The 24,348-nt window shown below is 38.3% G+C and overlaps 1 protein-coding gene across 4 annotated transcripts in view; it reads right to left on the bottom strand.

Annotated features, from left to right (window-relative positions):
* LOC124213646 (TWiK family of potassium channels protein 7) overlaps positions 1-24,348 on the bottom strand; it is a 259,133-nt gene that overhangs the window by 168,433 nt on the left and 66,352 nt on the right. Inside the window, exon 1 of one of the 4 annotated variants that reach the window (XM_046615128.2) lies at positions 22,388-22,482. The exons of the other annotated variants lie outside the window; for them this stretch is intronic. The gene's annotated coding sequence lies outside the window, so the exon portion shown is untranslated. Of the gene's footprint in view, positions 1-22,387; positions 22,483-24,348 lie in introns of those variants that run through there. 4 annotated transcript variants of the gene reach the window in all.

The following is a 24,348-nucleotide window of genomic DNA, read 5'->3' as shown; positions in this document are numbered from 1 at the left end:
ACCACTATTTCCAAGGGTTGTAAAAAGGACCTGCAATTCGCGAAATCCGGGATTCCCAAATTTTTTCCGCCAGCTATTCGTGGGGATTTTTTTTCTCCCCCCTCCCCGAGCAAAGACGATCCATACACACTTCGTCTCATTCGTGAAGCACGTGGCGTCGCCACCGCGGTTTTCCTTCAAAGTTTTTTTTCCTTCATACGTTTTTTCACCCCTTCCTCGTTTTCCTTTGAATACAAAGGCGAGGAATATTTTATCGACTATACGGTCGAAAAAAATAAAAAAAAAAAAAACGTCTGTATGAGGAAAAATAAACTAAACAGAAAGAAAAGAAACGTTCGCGCGATTTCAATCGACGTGGTTTTTTCCGGTGCCCTGCCTACTTTCCCCTCTACATTTTCACGGAAAAGCTCTTTATTATACGAACGTAGAAAAAGGAAACAAAGAAATAAGCACCGGAAAATAGTCACGTGTTGTAAATCAAATGGTTTCTGTAACGTGAACAACGTCTCAAAAGCTGCAAAGGTAACTGCCAGCAAGTGAAAGTTTACCGTCGGGCCGAAACCCTTAGCTTTAGAAAATGGTCACTTCTGGAACAAAAAAGAGTGAATATCCATCTTGGAGCTTAATATACGCACGTCACCGTCAGACGATATAACCTCTAAAGTCGTCGTCGCTAATAAAAACCAGTCTGGCCACCTTTCTTCGCGGGATAAAATAACCTTGGGAAGGGAAAAATATGATGTTTGTCGCTATGAGACTTACAACCCCTTGATCAAATTGCGGGGAACTTTCGTCTATCGCCAAACTCTGGATTTTTCCATTTCAACTGAATAATGGCACATAGTAGACAGACTCGTTGGTCGTTTATTCTTGAAATCGTAATACGCGAACCGCGGTCTTGACGACTCGATTAAAAATCTGTGACTCCGGTCATACTAAAGCAGAAAACCATTGTTCAGGCTATTAAAAATTTACGTCCGTGCCGAAATAGTCTTTTCACTCGCAAGCCGCCTTTTCGCGTCCCGAAGCAATAATAAATCCAAATAATAAAAAGAATTTGTATCACTTCAATCTTTCACGGTATTACGATGCTTTCACTGCCATGTTTCAACTTGAGGAGAAATTCTCTTTCCCCTAGCAGCCAGAAAAGAGCGCGGCGCCTAGAAATCTCTCCCATTCTCGGATTACGTTGAAAGAACGCAGACGGTCCTGCGGACACGTTCCGAGTGCTTATTACTGTTCTACCCGTTGAGTGGAGCCATTTTTTTCTTCAAAACTATCACCAAGCTTTTTATTTAACAAATAGACGCGATTGATCGGTATTTATTTTCACCGTTGTTTTCTCGAATTTCACTGTATACGGATCCAGAGTATACAATAATATGAGAAAGATGGAAAATCAATTTCTCTGAGATATCGGGTCCTGATGTGACTGTACCTTGTTTTTTCATCATCTGAACCACTTTTATTTTTGATGCTTCGGACGTTTCGTATATTTTGCCAGATGGTAACACGAGTCGTAAGGATATACTGCCATTTTTTTCAGTGATGTTCCAGTCGACACTTTTTTTCTACGTTCGACGTTCGTATATTCTCTAACTGAATTATGCTTGGCACGGTAAAAGCTTAATTACAAACAAATTCTATCTCTATCCATTTTTGTTTTTTGCAATCTAGTTCCCAGTGTGACTGTAGTTGCTATTTTATGTACGATGTTTTAACTCTTTTCAACTGAAAATTGAACTTAAGTTAGCTTGAAATTTACTAATTTCAGTGATTTTAAATTCAATAAAATTATCAACTCGTAGTATCATCACTTTACGTATGAGTACGTATTTCTTTGTATGAGTTTTTCTCGAAATGTTTTTGTACATCGTTATACCAGCTTCGTTAATTCATTTCAAAACAATAGAAACTGCCATGTCAACAAATTGAGGATATTCAGTCATGGGAGAAATTGGTTACAACAATCTGAAAACTTTTACTGAAAACAGGCCAAAAATCATAAGTAAAAATATGAGCTCGACTGCGGACTCAAAAAGAAAACGGAGTAAATCAGTATTTCTCTCAACCGATTCGTTTGTCCAGCTAAGAGTTTTAGGATAAATCGATTCTGAAACGAATGCGGTGCAATCTGTGAAACGCAAGGTTAAGGAATCGGTACACATGAAATCCAAAATTTCATTTCTTCAATTTCCCAACACAAATCAATTCAAAAAATTATTATATAAATCCCATCGCGATATATCGTGCAGGAGTTTTATGACAGTTCGAGTTGTCGCTAATTTTATACTTGCATGTGTAATTATTCGATACTTAAATTTGGAAAATGCTGCAGTTGCAGTTCGAACTGAGTTACAGCTGTACATAATGCGTTGCAGCCGGTTCGATGTTTCGTCTCTTCCCGAAACAACTCGCTCTCGTTTTGAGTAATAGTGTATGGAGGCACATTAATCTACACTTTACGCCCATCGCTGGATGAGCCTCGTGTAATCGTAGCAGCAACAAAGATTTCTCTCAGGCACTCGAGCCACCGATACATTTATCTCGATTTTTTTCCGTTTTTTTCTCCCACTTTTTTCCTTTTTTCGCACCTCTTCAGCCCGCCTATAGCTCATTCTTGTCGATCAAAGAGAAATTAATCTTGGCTCCTCTGTACGTATATAATACATATATACATATACATACATATACACATATATATATATACATACATATATATATATGTACTCACGCACCTGGATAGGCACGAAGGAAATAATTGGTTAGCCTTCCAGGCTACGGAAATTTTCACTTTGAAAAGAAAATTCAATAACGTTCGCGTCTCATCGTTTACACACGTATATTGATGAATACATTATCATGATCGCCGCAGAAGCTTTTAGTTAAGGATAATACATTCCTTTTATTAGTACCTATCCGTAGGCATGCAAGATTCATTACTTATCTCCCCTAATTTTGACTTTGTACTTCAAAATGAGATAGAATCTTGTACATGTTGGTATGTCCGATGATCCAGTGGTACAGAATTTCGTTTCAAGACGGTTGAATTAAAAATTGGGGGGAAAAAAATGCAACACTCGGATCAAATGTTGTAAAAAACCACGTTTAAAAAACCACTATCAATGTCATTCGCGTTAAATGAAAGCGGATACGAGGAAAATAACATCCATACTTATGTAATGGAAATGAATTCAAACAAGTTCGGATAATGCAAGCTAAAAAATATCAACAATTCGAGGCTAAGTCTTGTTACTCGAGCGTTTAAGATTCTGAAACTCTCATGATTTTCATCCGATTGTGAAGTTCCTGTGCTAACTTTGTTCGCCATTTGAATCTTTAAAGATCGCCTGAAAATTTTTCCGCAAAAAACTGTTTCCAGAGCGAATGATAATTTTTCTTTGTGGTAATCTAGTCAGTGAGCAAAATAGACCAAAAATATTGAAATTGGATAAAAAAACACAAGAGTTCTCTCATTCAAATTCATTTATATTACATGGTAGAAATTTTCTTTCATCTACGTTGCACTATCATAATCAGGGCGAATAATAATATTTTTGTAGACTTTTTGAACAGCTTTCCGTCAAACTCTTAAGTTCGATTGCGATTAACTTGTAATCAGATTTACCGAATAGTTCGTACAACCATTATAATAATCATAAAATGAAAAATCAAAAGACTTCATACGGGATTTTTGCGCTTCTGACAGTTTCGGAGTAAAGATAAAAAGTAGACGCAGTCTGGGAAGTATTTTTCGTAGCTTCAACTATTTGTCTGAAATTTTTGCATTCATCTTCTCATCTCTCCTCCAAAGCTTTGAAAGTACATTTGAGAGATAGCCTTTCGTGCCGGTGCAGCATTCGTTGAAAGCAGAGCTTGATCCCAGATAAGCTTAATCGAGACTCGTTTGCTGGCGCTGCAGCCGTGATCCACGTCAAGGTCTATTTTACGGAGAGCCCTTTCGGTCCTTTCGATTTTTCACCATCCCCTCATTTCTCGGGGTAAATGCGATGAAACGCGATTCTATAATCAAGTCTCCTGTGCGGTAGACAGGAAAGGATGAAAACGCCGCACCGCCGATCCATCGCGGCCGTAAACAACCCTTATAACGAAACTAATGTAAATGAAGTATGACCCGACAAACGGTGGAGAAGATATTCCGAGTACAGTAGCAGTTTCTCCCCCCCGGATTATATAACCGAGTGAATATTACGCAAACATCTATGCTAAGCACACAACTAAATCCTCGGGCTACAACCACCCGGGGAGTATAAACCATCGCCCACTCTCTCTCTCTCTCTCTCTCTCTCTCTCTCGCTTTCTGCACTTGTCGCAACTACGTCACTTTCCTTGTCTCCTTATTCTCGTGATTGATTGCTGGTGGAAAATAAATAGAAAAAAAAACACCAGGAGCGAAAATATTGTATGGCAAACATGCGGTTTTATACTGGCCATGATCCAGCCCTCGAACTTCCCGTTCTCACGCTACAGGTTCCAAATTTATAGACGAGAAAAAAAAAAATATATCCAATGCGAATTTCGAACTACAAATTCAGATTCGTGATTAACGGTTTTGAAGCCTTCTGATACCATATTACGTGAAAATATGACGATTTTTTTATTTTGAACCACTATAATGGATCCAACACTACAAATTTTGGAAGCCTGACCTTAGATTCGTTATCCAAAAAACTTCCGACTGCAAATTTCTACTTAAATAGGAGTATTGTTAGATTTTCTTTCCACCATATTGCATCGCCATTTTGGATTTCCCAATTTGACTTCAGATTCGTGATCGACAACTGAAAAAACTTGACGGTAAAAATTTTCATTTAAATCCATTCGTCCATTCTCAAGATATGTATTCATTTATATTTGATTTCTTGGAATTTTGTTATGTATAATAATTTAAAAAGTACTGAACCGATCAAAGCCAAAATCTGATTATCACCAACCCTAGACCTTGAAAGGTCGAGATCTAGTGAAAACCGAACTTTTCATTTTCCCCTTGGTTACAACAACATTCTTTTTTTCTCTGAAAACAGAGAAGCGAGAAGTTAAAAAAATTGTAGAATATACAGAGAAATGTTTGAATGGGAAAGAAATTTCTTGGCAGGTTGTGGCCACGTTGCAGCTTGTGTGTTTCGGCAAGGAGCAAGTCATGTTATCTAATCGCGAGAGACGAAGAGATTGATCAACTTCCGACAAATTAATTTAAGTGTAGGCCTGTCGATTATATAATATCAAATTAGCCATATTTTGAAATAAGTATAACGTAAAAGTGGGATTTCTTCTATTCCCACGATTTATTACTTTTTTTATCGTTTCGTCATTTCGCGAAGGCTGCGAATTGAGTTTCGTGCCAATTTCAGCAGGTGCAGGCGTAGATATACAGAACCGACTGCAGTACCGCGGTAGAAAAATATTCCAGAAATCACGTACGAACTGATTTTCGCAGCTGTTGACGACCGGCGGCTATACGTCTACAAGACAGAAAAAAATTATAGCGTATCACATATACACGCATTATTTTTTCTTCTTATATTGCGTACCTCAAAATCCAAGACATCCCCAAATTCTTATATTTGACAGCTGTCGTGCATATATTGCGTAGATATGAAACGCAAAAGTAGAATTGAAAAACCTTTCCAGCTGTGATGGAGGTTCGCATCGTACAAAAATAGAATAAATACTCCCAACAGTTTTTTCTAACCGTGGTTGTTTTATAACAAAAGATTGCTTTTACCAGCTAAAGCAGCCATCCTTTTAAAGTGAGAAATGTAATTAACAGCGTAAATTGCAAGGTGAGGACACGATAGCAACCCAATTAAGGTCCTCGCAAGGGTCACAAGGCTGGAACGAAATCTGAAGCTAAGGTCGAGGTGACTGACGATAAGCTGAGAGTATTTGGCGTGTAATAAGGTACCGTGAAATGCAGTAAAAAGGAACAACGCGATCCGTATTACAAGTTCGTTGAAATCTGGGTCGGCCCTTCGATTGTTGGATATAATGATTCTCGTCCCGTCAAGGGTGAATTTTTCACTCCGAGTTGTAAGAAATGAAATATTCTCCATGCATGTGTTGGTTAAAAACTTTAATCCGAGTTGACTATCGCAGGGCTTAATTTCTACTTTCAAGATTTCATCCAGTGATTCGTAATTTTTTGCGTCATCACGAATACGGCATGCTTAATTCTTCTTCCGTTAGTTTTCTTCACCACGGGTTAACTCGAAACTTTGGCGCACCGTTTAACGCTGAACGAGTTAAAGCTGATGTGTAATGGGGGCATTGTTCAGTGTTGACTCAATGTTACTAAGGCAGGTCTTTAGCTCTGACGGTGCAAAAGGTGACCTAGATCTTCAACAATGGCCGTACTCGAGTAACTCCATCCTTATCTGGCCCACGACTTGACTTGCAATTTATTTTCCGCGACTGCATTTGTCCTGAATAAAATCTTCGTCTCGTTACCTGCCGTACAGGTAAAAAATCCGACTTGTTACTTCTTCAGGAATTACATTTACCCTAATGACAAACAATTGCGCGCGATAAATAACTAAGGCGCAATAACTCCGAAGGGTCGCAATTCTCGCAGTCAAACGTCAAGCACTGCTCGAGAACAGCTTGTCGTCTAATATTTTGAAAGCATCGTCCGAAGTAATTATAACCACCTCCCTTACGGTACTTAAGAAACTCCGCTTTCTGCAGAAATAACGTTACAAGGCCGCTCTGTATTCCGAGTATTCGGCTTTTCACCATGTTAACTGAGGCGCCACGTTAACTTTGATATTAACAGCAAGTAGTGCGGGACGCAGGATCATCTTAAGATTCGGCACTAAGCTACTTAGGAACTGCGTAATCTTACGGAATTTTGGGCAACCAAAAGGGGCGGAATATTTCACAAGAACCTCCGAAACACGGCTATTAAAACCGTGACCTTGCTGTACAGAGAATCAAAAGAAGCTTTTCCATCACCGAAACGTACTGGATGGTTTTTTTTTTTTTTTAATTTAAGCTATGAGTAACGAACTGCTATAGGTATCAAAGACGTCGAAAAATTTTTTTCGGATCAGCAGTAATTTCATTTGCCATTTTCATTTTCGAACGTGGTCATAAAGATATAATCCATGAAACATTAAGTGCCTGAAAAGACATCCACATTCTGTATTTGAGAGGAATATTTTTATGGTACGTCAAGCTATATTAATATGTGAGAAATTTTAATATTTGTGTGTAAATAGTAATAATTAGGTATCCGGTTTGTCCTCAAATGATTCAGCACTTCGACATTTTTCTCGTACGATAATTTGCCCCGCTATTTTCTATCCGAGTTACCTCGAACGACTTCAACTCGACTACCAAGAACTTGGAATGCGATTATTGGACCAGACCTGTTGGAAAAAGGCTAAGCTTTTTTTTGATCCGGCTAGTTTGTCAAAATGATAATTCCTTATCTGCAGATACATCGAGATCACATTAATAACTGCAGTGAGTAGATAAGGTGGCAAGGGAGAGTGTGCGAGAAGGTGAAGAATGTTCAACTGATAGCCTACATGTGAAAAAATTTCTGGTAATATACGAGGGGCAATAATTTCAGGAGAAATCTCCTACACGAACAATATTCGATAGTGCAGGTCTCTCTTGGGGCAGCCTGAGAAATATCGCTAAATTATTAGCCCCGAGTTGTGCCACGGGGAACCAGACAAGCTTTGAGCCGAACCAGAGGCAAAAGCTGAGGGTGGAAAAGGGGCGTGGGGAGTTGGAAAAAGGGGGCGAAACGGGAAATCGGAAGGAGGAAGAGAGGGAAGGGTTGATGTAGAAATAAAACATGAGCAGTGGAAGCCCCCTTGATATCTATAGCCTCATCAGCAATGTAAAGTGGCCAATGGAGAGACCTGCGGGCCTCTTTTCAAAGGTAGAAAACTCGGCGTTTTCCGTGTCGTGAATATAGCTTCACCAGGGCGCGTGATGTGTCCACACGTGAATACGCGAGGAGTTGACACTTCGTTGAGAAGGCGTGTAATCTATTTTTTGCGTGTGTGCGAATCGGAGGAGAAAAATGGCGCGCTTTTCACTCCTCTCTCTCTCTCTCTCTCTTTCTCTCTCTCTCTCTTTCTGTCTGTACAGTGATTTTTCCGGCTCGTTAACTTACCAGCTGGTGAGATTTTGTAAAACAAATAAGAAAGGCACCCGGCCGGGCACGAAACTTTCATTGTTTGCAATTTTGGGAAACTCTTAGCCAAGATTTAATTGCCTCGATTCAAATGTCCGAGCAACTCGCTTCGACAGACTTGAAATGACTTTTTCGCGTCAATGGCTATTGATTGTTCGTGAGAATTCGGCCAATTTGTTGAATGGCTGTATCGGGATGAAGGAATTCAATTTTGCGATAAAGTACATTTCGCTGCACATTATTTAGATATGAATAATCGGTTTGAATGAAATTCAACCGGAGTAATGCGGCTATAGTGCCTCTGCAAATACGCTGATGTAAAAGGACGTGACCATACTGTATCATCTGCGAGCGCACTGCTCGAAATGCAAATAAAACGAAGCGGGGAAACTTGTCGGTGTAAAAAACCATGCGTGAATAAAATATGGTCCGCATTTTAAACGGAATAACCGTGGGGTTATAATTTTTCTCCCAAGCTGCAGGTATAAACTAGGGTACGAATTGTTCTTGTTAGTCGAGTAAATCAACATTGGATTATGCGAATCCCCTGATACTTGGAATAATTAATGCGTGTTATATAGACGAGAAAATAATTCCTCTCCCGCCTGTACGCGAGGCACCCTTTTCACATCGCCTCGCATCTCCAACCAAAGTAGAATAATATAAGCTTCGGTCGACCTATATTGGATAATTGAAATTGAGAACCCGAACCCTGGATGGATAATCAGAATATCCAACAACTGGCTTCGTATCACACAAAGAATTAGTATCGAAAATTGATTTAAAGTTGCTTTGTAAATTAAGGCAGACGTTGACAAAACTTTCATAAATATTTTATTTGAATTGAGTATATGCATTGCATATTTCTAAACTCCTTTTGTAGTTTGTTCTCCGGAAGAAAATTAATCTGTCAACGATTTTAACATCGTTAGAAAATAATTACACAAGAGGGTGGATTTTGATTCATTACCTATTGTCAAATCAATTTCATGTAATGCATCCGCTAGATTGTCGGTATTTTTTATTAACTTGATTTCGAGATCTTAAAGCCATTTGGAACGAAGCCTGAACATCGAAGCATTTCTTTACATATCGACTGTCTTCTGTGTTTATATTTTTAAATGTAATGATATTTGGAGCCTAAGAATATAATAATTAGTGTCTTGTAATGATATTGATAGAAAGTATCCACTTTTTCGAAACTTTGTAAATCGACGAAAAATGCTAATCAGATTTGGACCACAGCACACGATTGCCAGTGACTCCTCGTCAATTAATTTACGAACATTTCAATGATGAATGCTCTGACGGAATTTGACAATGCGTATAAAACGAACGAAGAGCTAGAGGCGGGAGGAAAACGAAAAAGAAAAAGCGGTTGAGCGGTATATACAATAAGAATGAGAGCCTGAAGTATCGTGCCAATTACAAAACGTTAATTATCGACATTCCGGTGAAAGCTTATATTCCCTCTATAATTCCACTCTCCGCCACTTTCCAACGCCTGACTGAATAGGGGAGGGGTCGATTCTCTTCGTTCTCTCTGCCAAGGCCCACCCTTGTCCTCACGGCCCATCGCTTCCATTAGCGCAAAATTAAAAATCTCCCAGAAACAGCTCTTAGGTCGAAATGAACGCGTTCCACCTTCTGCCCCGTCGCTTTCGACTGTCCACTCGTTTCGAAGAGCCTTGCTTCGCTGCCTTGCGATTTTTCCAATCTTTATCGCGAACAGGATGAAAGCTCGGCTTCCAGATAGGTAGTAACTACAACCATATCTAGGTAACTGCGATGTGAAACTGGAAACGAATGCAAATCTGACTCGCCGAATCGATTAATCAGCCAGCTCTGGTCGACATTATCGATCGTTAGTTTTTGCGATCTTTCCAAATGGCGCGAATCTGTCACTGCACAAAGGATTATCCAGAATCTCAGACTTCCGAGAGCGAACAGCCTGCAAAGATCTCAACTTATCAGTCAAGACCTCGATAATTCAGGGATTATACTCTCTGCGCTAATCCTTGGAACTTTACTATCAAACTACGAACAGTTTACAACGACTTGCGGCAGCTATCCTGGCACAATTTCGAGCTTACATTACTTCATTGATCCCCACGGTGCGTGAGCAGCTACGTTCGCAGGATCGCGAGCCACCCTTCGACCCTTCTATCTCGCAGTAAACGCCTCCGAAGAACGACGACGATTGTGCGGTCGTTGAATCAAAAATCCATCGCATCGGACCCGAAATAGTTCGGTTTAAAATATCACGTAACATAAGAATACCGCAAACTGTAAAATAGATCGAAAAGCCCGACGGAAAGCGACGATGTAGGTTCTAAACACCGTCCAAAGTTTCACCACCTGTAAAGCATGCTGGGATTAAGCTTGCACAGAAATCGATCGCCGCTTTGATCAAATATTCATTCCGTTATCAAAAGGGTCCTGGTGCTTCTGGAGGCCGAACGTGTCTCGTTATGGTTCCTCTAGGAATCGGGTGTGTCAGCCAAAAGGATCGTAGAACAAGCCCGGAAAGCTAGCCGGGTGAACGTGAAGTGCATACAAAGTTTCACTCAGCTTATCGCTGGCGAGACGCAGCGTCGAGTCGCGCCGACAGAAACGGAAAGCCTCGAAAGCTCGGTGATATTCCAGGGCGTTGCTGCTCGACCGCGACTACTTACCTCCACTCCGGTCCTCGGATTAACTACGGGGATCGGGACAGCTTTAAGTCTAGATTATGAAAGGATCTCTCGGCTATTATTTCACGCCAAAGCGACGCTGAAACACGCCGGATCCGAGTCTTCGCCTTGGCTGCTGCCGCTTCGATCGAAAGGGTTGAGGATTGAAAAATGCCTGTTATCGAGAAGCGTCGCGCTTAATTCGTACGTAGGTACGTCGAAGGGTAAATACGAATATTAAATACGAGCGAAGAATTTCCCTGCGTTTCCTGAGAAGCCGGCGCAAGAAAATGTAACTCGTGTCTATCGGAGGAAAATACACTTTCCAATGGTGAAAGAATTATCTGAATCGGTTTAGTGGTTTCTGAGATCATTGATCGCAAACCTACGCATACTGTCTCTTTTCAAGAGTAGTGTAGATATAGACGAATCCGAAACTTAAGAGTAAAAAATAACGCGATGGTCGTTATCCTACAGCTTTCAGACAAATAGTCAATCTTTTGCGATTCAATTTTTTTACGTTGATGTTAAACCGATTTTCAAAACGGTGACTCGCGTGAAATCACGGAAACGTACGATACGATCGGTTTTGATAGAATTTGAGAATCATCAAGTTCGAACACATTCAAAATTCTAACTTTTGATTTCAACCAATAATTAATTGATTTTTGATCAACGTGATTAGTTTAATCAATAGTAAATTTCATTCGTTCCTGATCTAAGAAGATTGATCGTATTCAATGCACTGTCCAAATATCAAAAGAAATCCCAAATGACTTGTGTTTATCACAATGATAAAAAATAAAGAAATGTCAAAATTCAGCTAACTTTTTTTTTGTATAACAGATTTTTTTTGACACAGTAGCGGCGATACATTATATCTAGAATTGCTCACTCGCGGAGAAAATCTGGATGAAATTTAGATTTTCGCATAATGAATAGGAATAATTTATTGTAAATCTCTTCATTTCAGGGTTGTATTTTCTGCTGATTGAACCCAACTGCTAAGACTATTAGCCCAGGCAGCACAATGCGAGTAATAATCGTAATGACAAAGGCATTAATGGTGAGGACTGAAATTGGATCGAAGTGGTTAGCGGAAAGCTCGAACCCCACGTCCTGCATCCGATACGCACAAATCCCTGCAATGGTTCAAACATCACGTGATCCTGTGCAAATGGATGCCGGCGGACTCCGCCTTGGCGTATCCGAGGAATTTCTGATATCCTTTACCCGAAAGTTTAGCAAATTTATCGAATAATTTCACGCGCGGTTTGTCGCGTGGTAACTCAATTTCATGTAAAGATATTTTGTCATTAGTCTGACTTGCGTGGGTTTGGACTACGTGAGTGATTTGAGGATCTGAAATTAATCAAAATTGTGACAAATTTTGGGATTCGATATTGTTGGATCTGTTAAGCCATGACTAATTCATATTTTCAACTGTAATACGATTTCTAATTTCTATAATTTTGTAAATAGGTATAATTGATTTTTATGAGCAATATTTCTGTTCGAAACTAGATCGTAAAATATTATGGGAAATGGCATAAATTACATCGTGCCAGGAACCTGTAGAGGACTGGAAATTGTGCTTTTATTCTTGAAAACAACTTTTCGATAAACTCAAATATTGAAACGAACCTGGGGTAAAGTTAATGTGCAAGTTTCGTCTCAATATTTATGAAATTATAATAGCTCCGAAGCTAAACTTGTACGTGTAACTTATAAGTTATAAACTTTAAACTTCGAATCCACCAGTTTATAGCCAGATAGATTGTCCCGATTTGAAATCCATATCGACCGAGGGGATTCTTTATACACATCGTGAAAGTTTGAATTTTATTTTGAATTGCGAACAGTGGAAAACATTAGAGATCAGCAATTTACAAAGGGTCCTGCAATCATTGAATATTTGACACGAAAATGATAACTTCAGCAATTCCGTCAAAGATATTTTTTCACCTACCCTCAATCGTGATAATTTCGTTCTATACCGGTGAGTTTATTTAGAACGTATATACGATTGGACGGCTGAAAAAATGGCGAATATCGGGAATCCATATATTTACAACCAATCATTCGATTCTCTTGGGGTTCGTTTAATTTAAAAAAATATAGATAAAGCTTCATTTACATATTTCTATTTTTTATTACCCAGAATGGTGATATGGGCGGAATAACGGATTCGATCGAAAATCTGAACCCTTACAATTTTGGTATTCTAGTACCCGAGACACAGATTTTCAGAAAAATATCAGAAATGGCGCGATGGAAAAATCTGAAATTTACAAGACTGGATTCAAATGATAGGAATATAAAACTACGATTTCCCATTGTCTTTTTATTAATTTTTTTTTGAACGTATGCTTCCCTCAAAAAAGATTCGTAGCATTTTGACACGGCTGATACGATGGTTATTAAACACTTTTTACGAATCACTGTATAAAACAAGTAAAATAATGCGATAAAAAACAATTTTATGAAAAATAGAAAAAAAAAATTATTGTAAAAAAAGAGGGTAGCAGCGACAAAACATTTTAATCTTACATGACGGCACTTTCGAAAATTAAACTAATTTTTAAAGTGATAAAAAGTACGGCTAAAAATACCGTTTTTATGGTTTGTTTTTAATAGGAACCATTGTTATTGACAACGTGTGTTCAAGATATTTGAAAAACAACTTAGTCTGCGTGATTTTGAATAAAAAAAAAAAAAAAAAAGGAACGAATCGAATGATTGATAATCTAGATATGTGCAAATTCCTAAAATTTACCCACGCTTCCAGCCGTCTACTCGCAGATGATAAAAAATGTAATTGAATAAAAACATGAGGTCTGTTATCTACTCGAGATTGTCAATTGCTGGGATTCGTTGATACAGGAGTATCAAATATCGTATAAGAATCGTTAGTTCCGAGATATCAACGACGTTCTCGAGTAATTCTCTTCAAAAGTAGGAATTCAGACGGCTACCACTCGGCGTGCGGGGGTATAGAGAAGAAAAGATATTGGACCCATCCGTCCCAGGATGGATCTCCGATCTCTGCTACGACGGTGCTTCACCAGATCAGCTTTATGCCGCATCACTTGGGCTGCGTCTGGTTCGACCGAGGAGAGTCCGAAACGATATCAAGGGATTTGGCGTATTTTCCGATACAGCTACTGCTTTATCCGGAAAGTATGGCCAGTCTTATGCTCCGAATACTCTATAAGGCGAAACAAAGTTCAGGGAAACTTTGATGCGATACGATGTCGGAAACTATATATTGCTGTACCAAGATTCGGCTCAAGTTGGTACGGAAAATCAACCTTGGAAGAGCGGCTTACTTCAATGCGTAGAAGCGACGTTAATACGCGGTGTAAAAGCCGTCAACCGTTTTCAGACTTTCCTTTTTTTTTGTCGTAACTTCGTTCAACGATTTCGTGACAATGATTGGATGAAGCAATATCCCAATTTTGCATAACGGAAGTAGCGATTCTTGTCGGAAATGTTGTCGATACGTTCGAAAATAGTTGTAATTGATTGATCAAGTTAGAATTCCACAAATCAAAAACAGGTAGTAAGTCAACTTGAGACTTTTGATAGAAAAAAAAGACGACGCATCGCATAATTTGAGAATTGCCACACTGAGAAAAATTTTTAGTTCCGGTTACCGCTCAGTCCTTAACTATTTTCATTTCTTACCACAATCGAAAAATATAGTTCTAGGTGCAAAATAAAAATTAGTTTTCTTCCTGTTACCAGAAAGTCTGGTATCCGTTACTATTCTTTCTCATTACGATCACTGTTGCTATATTTTCTAGTAACTGTTGCAAAAATTTAATCCTTGTGCAACAATAAATTGATGTTAAAGCCTTGTTTAACTAAAAAAGTAGAGTAAACCGAACTGACTGATTTTGCGTAGCCAATTACCAAAAAAGGATCGACAATAGCGCAAAATGGTTACGCGTACCTCGTTTTTCGTAATTCCAACAATATTCGAACAGTTTTTTTAACGATACCTCTTGTTTAATTTTTCTAGTTACTATAACAAGTGAAATTTTTCTCAGTGCAGCAGTTTTAATGGTTGAGTAGATGCTATGACATCTATAAAACACAATTTTTTGTTGAATTTATACACCTGAGTTCCTGATGTATGAACGATTAGTTTTCAACCGAATTATCTGAGAAAGCCGGTAAATTTTTGATTCCAGAAGTATGCACAAAATTTTCGCGTTAAATTTTTGAGCGGTTGAATACATGCACTCTCGTTCCTTCAAGCGGAACGTTTTCATCGGTTAACTTTGTGGAAACGCCTTGTATATTCGTAGGTAGTGACGAAACGAGGTATCGTCGGGCTGCACAACGTATGAATTATTACAAACCGCGGGATTCTGACGGCATGAGACGTCAGTAATTACATGCGGCGCTCGTAAATTAATAACGGGATGGTTTCACCCTCGAAAAGGAAATACGGGGCGGGGATTTCGGTGGCGGAAAAAGGATACGGAACCGGGTCCAAAGGTGGAACAACGAGACTGGTTAGCCAAATTTCGAAACATTTTATTGATTTCATTACGCGACAGTTGTTACAACTCGATGAGTGTTTATCTGATAATTATATTCGCGAGCAACGAAAATTTATTTAAAAGTAAAACAAATACTGAATACTAGAATCATACGCAAAAGCTCAGATACCGGTGCATCGTTTCAAATCACTTTAAAATATTTAAGGATTTAGTTCCTTCGATTATATTCTATGACTCATTTTACATAAAAAAAAAAGTATTCTGTACTAGCTCACTGGAACGGATTGTCTTTTTTTCCAGTCGTCAGTTAAATATCAGCATTTGCTGATCGTTGTTAACATTAGTGGAATGTTTTAGAATTCAACGTGTAACGATACTGCACATGATCAATAAAATATTTCCGCAATTTCTCTGCAAAAAGTTCAAGGAGTCTCAAATTATAGTACACTTGTAATCGCGCGAATGCATTTGTTGACTGAGATCAGCCGTCGTATCGTAAAAAGAGAAATCTATTGATGTCCCCACTGGATATAACTATTTGTGAAAACTTTTTACAGGCAATTTTTGGAGAGCCCTACACGATGAATAAAATAAAGCAAAAGCATTATCTATCACCGAATCCAAAAGACTTGCAGAATTCATTCATTGCCAACGTTCTAATTACGAAACGTTTTCTCAAATTCTTAACATCTCGTATAGGAGCTTTCGTGAATGTTTTTTTCTTTTGATTCAAACTGTCCGGCCGATTCAGCCCCTGTATTTGGGCTTGAGCAAAGAGGACTAAAGAGCGCTAAAGTAGAGGTAAAATAATTCCGCAAATCTCGTCGCGATGTTTTTCAATTTAACCTTCAACTCCACCCTCTGCGGCCCATTGTTTGAACAATTAAGTTGGGCCTGATTCCTCTGGGCCTCCCAGCGACGCGAAACAACTCACGATCAGTGACCGTGGCTTTAATATAATTTCCATTCATAACGACATAATCCCCTCTCACCTCAGAAGCGCTCTCGGACGTACGCAACGCCAAATTACCGCCGCGACCCTTAAAATTAATGTGCCTCTCTTCAACGTTACTGCTGACGTCGACGCTTCACATCCGGATTTGTAAACGTCACGCTTCTACAAGAGGCGGGGTTGAAATTCCGAACTTGAAAAGTTCTGAATGTGCGGAATCCCGGATTTTTTTTTTTTTTGTGGAAAAACTTGAAGTAAAGAAATCAAATTTTGACGATACGTCAAAGTTTCGAATGGTCCGAAACTCGGTGCTCAAAGTTCGGAAATTCAAAAATTCCAAAAGGGAAAAATTCTGTAAGGCCAAGATGCCGAAGGGGCATAACTGCGACACATCGAAATTCCTAAAGTGCGAAAATGAGAAAATTTAAAAATCAGAATCATCGAAATCACGAATGATCGAAGATTTTCAGTTCCGTGAATTTCTGGCTTGGTCCGATTTCACCACTTTGATCTTCCTTTGTTTTGAATTTTCAATATTTTTACGTTCGGATCCTGATAAATAATGAGAATACAGTTTCAGACCTTGCAATAACCGCAACTGGACATTTTTCGCTACCCTGTTCTCATAGTTTTCGAATCACACCGTCGAAGCAGCAGCAATAATTTCGTGAATATCTTTCTCTTCCGGGACATTAAATTGGCAAAATTATCCACTGTAAAGATTTTTTTCCCCTCATAAAAAGACTTTTTTAAATCCCCGCACATTCATTTCGTCAGGTCATGGCGGCAAAAATGGCACGAATTCATTTGGATACTTTGGAAAAATATGCATTGAGCCAGGTTACGTGATTACTTTGTGAAAATGGTAATTTCTTACAGACCAAGAACAGGATTACAACTGTCAAAACTTATTTGGAGTACATTTTGCTTCATTATTATTGAATCAAACCGAATCATTCTGCTGTAGAATAGTAATTTATATATCAATTATGAAAAACCAATAAGCTAAAATAAATTATGGACGCCGGAGTTTTGGTTTATTTTTATTTTTTTTTATTTTTTTAATTTTCAAACAATTTTGGCTAGCTCATCGAACAACAATGAATTTACTCATGAGAACGAGAAGTAAAATAAGCGATTGCACGTATAAATTTGCACGTAGATTGAAAGACTCTATGTTAATTTAGCGAAGGGACAAGCCAACGGTAAGAAATCTGTAGGAGCTGCTTTTTCCGGATAAAATTTTTACGCGAGCTAGAATCGAAGTAAAACCGATACATTCCTACCGGTACTAATAAATTTTCGAGCAATTTATACGAATTACAGATTCCCATTAACGCGTAACGCCTCCGCGTTCCTCAATTTCATAAATCAAGCTCCCGATCAAGCCGTCCCTTTTTCATTCGCTTATTTGTTTGTTTTCATGCTGTTGTTTTGTCCTCTGTTTCTTCTTTTTTTTTCCAAATTCGTTTTCTTACTGTTTTCAGTTTCAGATGCACGGTTTTATTGATATTCGTAGAATCTCGATAGACTTTTTGGCTTATTTCCATCTGACAACTATGAATGACGACACCAGCAGCGAGAAAATCAAACAAGATTCTTGATTCATTAACGGTGGCGCTCAAGCCCCGTACGACTTCTGTCCAACACTCGACAGTGTCCGAGTCTGTATAAATTGAACGCTCACATCCGTTCAAATTCACGGATTTTTCACCGTAATGTAAATACGCAGCACCTGAACGACGAAAATTTTTATTGAAACATAAAAATTGTCGTTATTTCATAACTGTCCGTATCTCACTATAGTACTTAAACTGTCAAAAGTGTGCAAATTCTTCTCGAATAACGTCAACAACTCGTGACATGAAATTTTCAGCATTCGTTGCGAGTTTTGATCTGGTTATAATTTTGATTGTGTCGGAATAAACATTTTCCATGCTACAATAAATTTCACGCTCATTTTCAACGGTACGGGAAAAACGTTCTCCTGGATTTGTTTGAAATGACAAAACATCATTTCAATGTAAAACTATGACGTACATAAATTTACTTGGCGGAGAGTAAGAAACTTTGATTGATTTATTGAATTGAAATAATTTAATAAATAAATTGATGAATTTTCCTTTCACAGAAGCAAATTTTCCAACATAGGTTCGTATTGCGACGCTTTTATTCGTTGCTAGTTCCACTCTGTATCATAGAATTCATGTAGATACACATTTCTGTTAATTTTTTCGTTCCAGGTATGATTCGTACCGTAGGATTTGCTCCATTTCGTGCGGCTTTGCGGGTACATTAATATATGAGGGTGCCGGTAAATAAATATGGTCGGTAACGCCTGTAATTGTATAATAATACGGAGCAACTATAGTACAAACAAGATCAAATAAGCAGAACATGAGGTATCCGGCAACCCGTTGAAAATTGCTTTTCTCAATTACACTTGGGGCTCTCGGACTGACCTTTGAAGTACGTGGCGTCAGAAATGGCCGCGTTAAACTGTAGGCTGGGCCGCATTCACACCGATCCAATTCCCCATGAAAATACGAATATCCCCGAGGCCTCGTATTTTCGCGGAGGGTTTTACATCGCCGATGAAAATGCAGAGTCGGTCCGTGACCGCAGAAACGAATATCAGGGGCGAAAGAATTTGTGCAGGTGATGCGGCAGTTTCATTGCAAAAAAAAAGAAAAAATGTAGATAAAGTGAAGTAGTTGAAAATATTTAGGAGATATTTTCTCGTTGTAGTTGAAAATTATAATTGCAAAGATCGTGAGCAGTTGCATTTTTGCTATTTTATAATGTATGATAAATATACTTCAGCATGGGTGACGTCACACAATATATTTTTTTTTAACCTGTTGGGTATACTTGAACTTTGTTTTAAATGAAGAAAGAAAAAATTCGTACGAATTGTTTTTTCCTTGAGTACTGAAGTATGAAGTGAAATGAAGTCAAAAAAGTTAATTCTTCATTGCTTGATCTCAAATCGATCGTCGTTGTTGACATTATTATGAGATTGTTGTTATTCGTGGAGTATTCGTCAAATTATTATAAATTTGTAAGTTATGAAAATCTCTTTGAAAATACAAAAATTAGAAATATTGGAGTTACCGAATAAAGGCTTAGATATTAATGCTTCATTTTCAATCGCTTCAAGGAGGTTAAAAATCGAGTAATGTGTCAACTAGTTGATACAAGTATCTGTAATTTTGGTGAATTTTAATGTGTTCAGACATTAACAGCCAACAATTTATGTACGAAATTCGGGAATGTTGAGGTTTTCGTTAAACATAACTAGAAAACCGTAAATCGCAAAACAAAATATCGGGCACTGAGAGTTTCTGTTGGAAGTAAATTCTCAAGTTCTAATATGCAAGAAACGTGGAAACAATTATTTCCAGAAGCTGTCATACAACGCGCAATGTCGCGCTGATCTTGAAGGTCGTTTCCACTTAACGGAAAATATGACCTGGTTTCCGGATTCTGATGGGGGTTGACAGGGGCCTGGAAATGCGAAATAATATCACCGGAGTGAAAGAGTTGAAAAAAAAGTAAAAAAAACAAACCATTCATTCCGATATGTATTCACGAAAACAATCTTCAGTGACAAGGGTTCGTTCCAATGAAGCCTCGAGATTCTCTTTTTTCGGGAATTCAACGACTATCGATAACGTTCTAGTTCCAGGTCCGTTTCGTTCCACGTAAGAACTGAAGGATTTTACAGTTGGAAATTTTATAGTTAAAAAAAAAACTAACCATTTTATGTCAAGATAATAAGCTACAGCCATTAAAGGTTAAATCAACTTGAGATCCAACAATTACTTTCACAGATCAAATTAGAACGCTAATTATTATATCACCATAAATTAAGGAAACGTACGCGACAACTTGTGACGGTGATTTGCCTCAAAGGGCAGTTCCAAAAATCAAGAGAAACTAAGAATATAGTATATCATTTCATTCTTCAAGAGTTCGAGATCCGAAAGAAAGAAACGATTGATTCATATTTTCCATTGAATCGTGAATATCAATGCCAATCAATTGATGGACTGAGATATAACGCATGACGTTATTTGTGGATTGAAATAATCTAAAGTCCAAGGTGTTCCAAAAATCATAATATTCAAATATTTCGAAACCACTTATTTTTGGGGTCCGGTGTGCGGATTTTCGCTCGCTTTCATTGTCTGAGACAATATATATTATTACATGTAACAGGTGTTTAGGCGTAATGTGTGAGTGTCGACTCAAACCGAGTCTTACATCACTGGAGCTTAACGTTGAATCGGATGGGTCTCTTCTTCACTCCTTATATTTCCACCAGGGAGTTGTATAATTTGAAATTTTTCCAAGAAGAACGGTACCGTAAATCAAAGAAATAAGTTTTCCCTGCAGCAGGCGAAGGAATGCGAAAGAGATTTCTCATTTCGCGAAAAAATAACGCAATTATTGCGAGAAACTTTCGCCCTCGATGAGACGTCAAGGTCTCAAGGTATTCGCGAAAATTGTAACCTGATTCGAACTTCCTAATCGAAACATACCGAAGGAGTGTAGGAATTGTGCCGGAAGTCCAAGTTACGCGCGTGCGTTAAGAAATATGTGCGATACACAATATTGATTCTGTGATTCGCCATAACACGCGAGTATCGAATCTGCGATTAGAATTGAGTTTAGACATTTTCTAGAATCGCTGAAGCTCAAATGTTAATTTAACTCTTACGGTGTTAACGCCTCTTGTGTATTATAAGGCTGTTGTCGCATCGGGATCGCTGGAGACCCGACGTCAATAATAATCATTGGATAGAAACTGAGATATCGATTCAAATAACTTGGAAAAATTCCGCGATACTCTTTAACTGTATTTCAAGACAAATTACTTTTAGCAAAGTGAAATTTTGAATATGCGAATAAAATTTATAAGACGACAAAATGCCGGAATATGGATGAATTTTAAATAATTTGAAGTATTAATTGAGTGTGTAATACGCAGGGTACAGATATATGAGAAAAAAATATGGAGATACTGCGAGTGAACTTGAATTTTTGGAATAAGAAGGAATTAACGATCTTTACGATATTTCATTATTTATCTTGAGGCAAATCAAATTGTTTAGGATGATGTTCGTACGGAATTTACGATGAAGATGCCGTGTGATCATCTTGACCACGGTATTCAGCGTAAGGATTAAAAGATGTGACAAAAGCTACTCTATCCGACATCGGAATGCAATAAGTACGCGAAAAAAGTCTGAGGCGCACAAACGAGCCTAAAAATGCAGCAGGACGTCAGAGCAGAAAAGTTCCGAAAGCTCCAAAGTCCAAATTTTTTGGAAGTGAAACTTATAAAGAAATCAAACTTTCACAAAACATCGAAGTTTCGAATGGTCCCGAAGCCTACGCTCAAAGTTCCGAAAGTGCAAAATTCCGAAAGGGCAAAAGGCCGAAAGGGCATAACTTTGACAAGTCAAAAGTTTCAAAAGTACGAAAATTTGAAAATTTTAAAATCTGAAACACCGAAATTCCAAATAATCGAAGATTTTCATTTCTGTGAATTTCTGACTCAATGAAATTTCACCACTTTCATCTTTCTTTGTTTTGAATTTTCGATATTTTCACTTTCGGAATCCTGGTCATTCTGATTTTCATTTTTTCTAATTTCTCACACTCACTCGTTGAGCCAACTAAGCTGTCTGAGTACATTTCATTTTTCGGTATTTTCCTCTATCGGAACTTTGCTGTATCGTAACTTGAATTTTCGGAATATTGCATTTCTGAGATTTGAGGAGCCAGGTTTCCAATCATTCGAAACTTTGTTGTTTTCTAAAAGTTTGATTCAAGTTCCGCCACCAAATGATCCGAAATTAGGCGCTTTCGGAGCTTTTCAAATTCGGAACCTTAACCCCGCCCCATTTTATCGTCAATTCGTGCACCAGGTCGGGATTTCTTTGCTCTAGTCCCGATTCAAATTGGAATCGTCGGCTATCTGCAGTGCCGGTCCGAGATCTGTGTTTCCGCGGATTGCATAATAGACAAGACAAGAACATCGGTAATAAAGAAAAAACAATAAAGGTTTCTTTACCTTAGCTGGCTTATGCGAGGGTCTCGTACTTAGTCCCATTACACTGCTTTCGGGCACATGTTCACACACTTGAAATATAATTACGAAAACACCACGTCGCGGGTACAAACACTTCTCAACTACTCTTCGGATGTACACTTAAAATTAGAAGGAAGGTCTCCCAAGCAAATTTCTCTGATCTTGATTTACTTCATATATGATGCAATGCACCGAAACAAAGCGACACGTATTTTTTGATTTGTGAAAAACGGTTTAAAGAGCTGCAAAATAAAAAAAAATAACAGAACCCCAAAGACGGGTACCCAATAAGATGACTTTTTGATGCGCTACATGTATTCGAATTCATCGTTTTCACCCCCTTAAAGTGTTTTATGACCGATAAGAACTGTTCTTCATCTCGTTTTCGATCCACTGCAACATCTATAAGCTGGATAAAAATCGGAGAGATCGATCTGGGATACCTTCCTTGTTGAATTTTTCTCCTGCGAGAGGTCACCGCGTTCACAACGTAACACCGAACGAATCGCCGCGGCGTCGCAGGACTGATAGGAAACCGGGAATACTCGACCCTTAATCTCGACAACACCGTGCGAATTGCGTAACGCTCAAGTTCCGATTTCTGACTGACTTCTCAGGTGTCTCTCGGCCTCGACAGAGGTGGCTTGCTTGCCCCTCCTCCCCCCCCCCCCCTGCCCCCTCCTCAACAATTTCTCGTCCCAAGGGTACGTAAGCTCTAATTTCCCTACGCGCTTTTCACGTCACACATACGTTAGTTTCACTCTTCGTCACATCTGCCGTAAACAGACAGCAGTTTTCAATCATTTGCGAGATTATACGCACTGAGAGAAATTTTTAGTTCCGGTTATCGCTCAGTCTTTGATTATTTTAATTTTTCACCACAATCGAAAAATATAGTTCTAGGTGCAAAATGAAAATTAGTTTTGTAGCTGTTACCAGAAAGTCTAGGATCCGTTACTATTCTTTCTCATTACGATCACTGTTGCTATATTTTCCTGTAACTGTTGCGAAAATTTAATGCTTGTGCAACAATAAATTCATATTAAAGCCTTATTTAACTAAAACAGTAGAGTAAACCGAACACACTGATTTTGCGTCGCAATTACCAAAAAAGGATCGACAATAGCGCAAAATGGTTACGCGTACCTCGTTTTTCGTAATCCCAACAATATTCGAACAGTTTTTTTTAACGATACCACTGTTTTAATTTTTCTAGTTACTATAACAAATGAAATTTTTCTCAGCGCAGCAGTTGGAATGGTTGAGTAGATGCTAGGATATCTTTGGAACAGAATTTTTTTTTTAGTATATCCGAAATATTTTACTCCGTTTTCAGTAAAGGCGGGCAAACTAATAAAACATGATATAAAGTCTCCTCTGAGAGAATACAACAGGCGCTATAAAAATTTTCGTATTTATTGAACGACAATCGGCTCTTGTTAATAACAATTATCGTATTTGTTGTCCCTATTAGGCGTACATGTCCATAGGTATCTGATGGTGAGTGTTATCAAAACATATCAGGCTCTTAGGTTTGAAGGTTAACCGAGAGTACAATTCGAGACTTGATGACATGTTTATGCGCTCAGCATCGTAAACAGTACACGCCTCTTTATACTTTCGTATACCTGTTGCTTTGGCCGTAGAGAAATTAGTGTTATTTCCCGGATAAAATGCAACATTATGGTTTTCAAGTACAGTCTGAATTTATAACATCCAGTCATGTTCACTCAAGCTTCGTGAAACTTGGAAAGATTGAGCAGACATGTCATGTTATGTGAGTTGAATTTTTTTGTGAGAATCTTGTTCAACTAGAAAAAAATATTAAAAATCGAATTTTCGAACGAGCAAAGTTCCATCGTTGATAAATTCGGAAAACTCAAAATTTCACTGCTCTATTTTTATTGCATCAGAAAATCGTATCGCTGGTAGATTTTTTTTAA

This window comes from Neodiprion pinetum, chromosome 3 (assembly GCF_021155775.2).
Source record: "Neodiprion pinetum isolate iyNeoPine1 chromosome 3, iyNeoPine1.2, whole genome shotgun sequence".
Taxonomy (NCBI): Eukaryota; Metazoa; Arthropoda; class Insecta; order Hymenoptera; family Diprionidae; genus Neodiprion; species Neodiprion pinetum.
The sequence above is the reverse complement of the archived record's forward strand: the minus strand, read 5'-3'. Positions and strand labels throughout refer to the sequence as shown.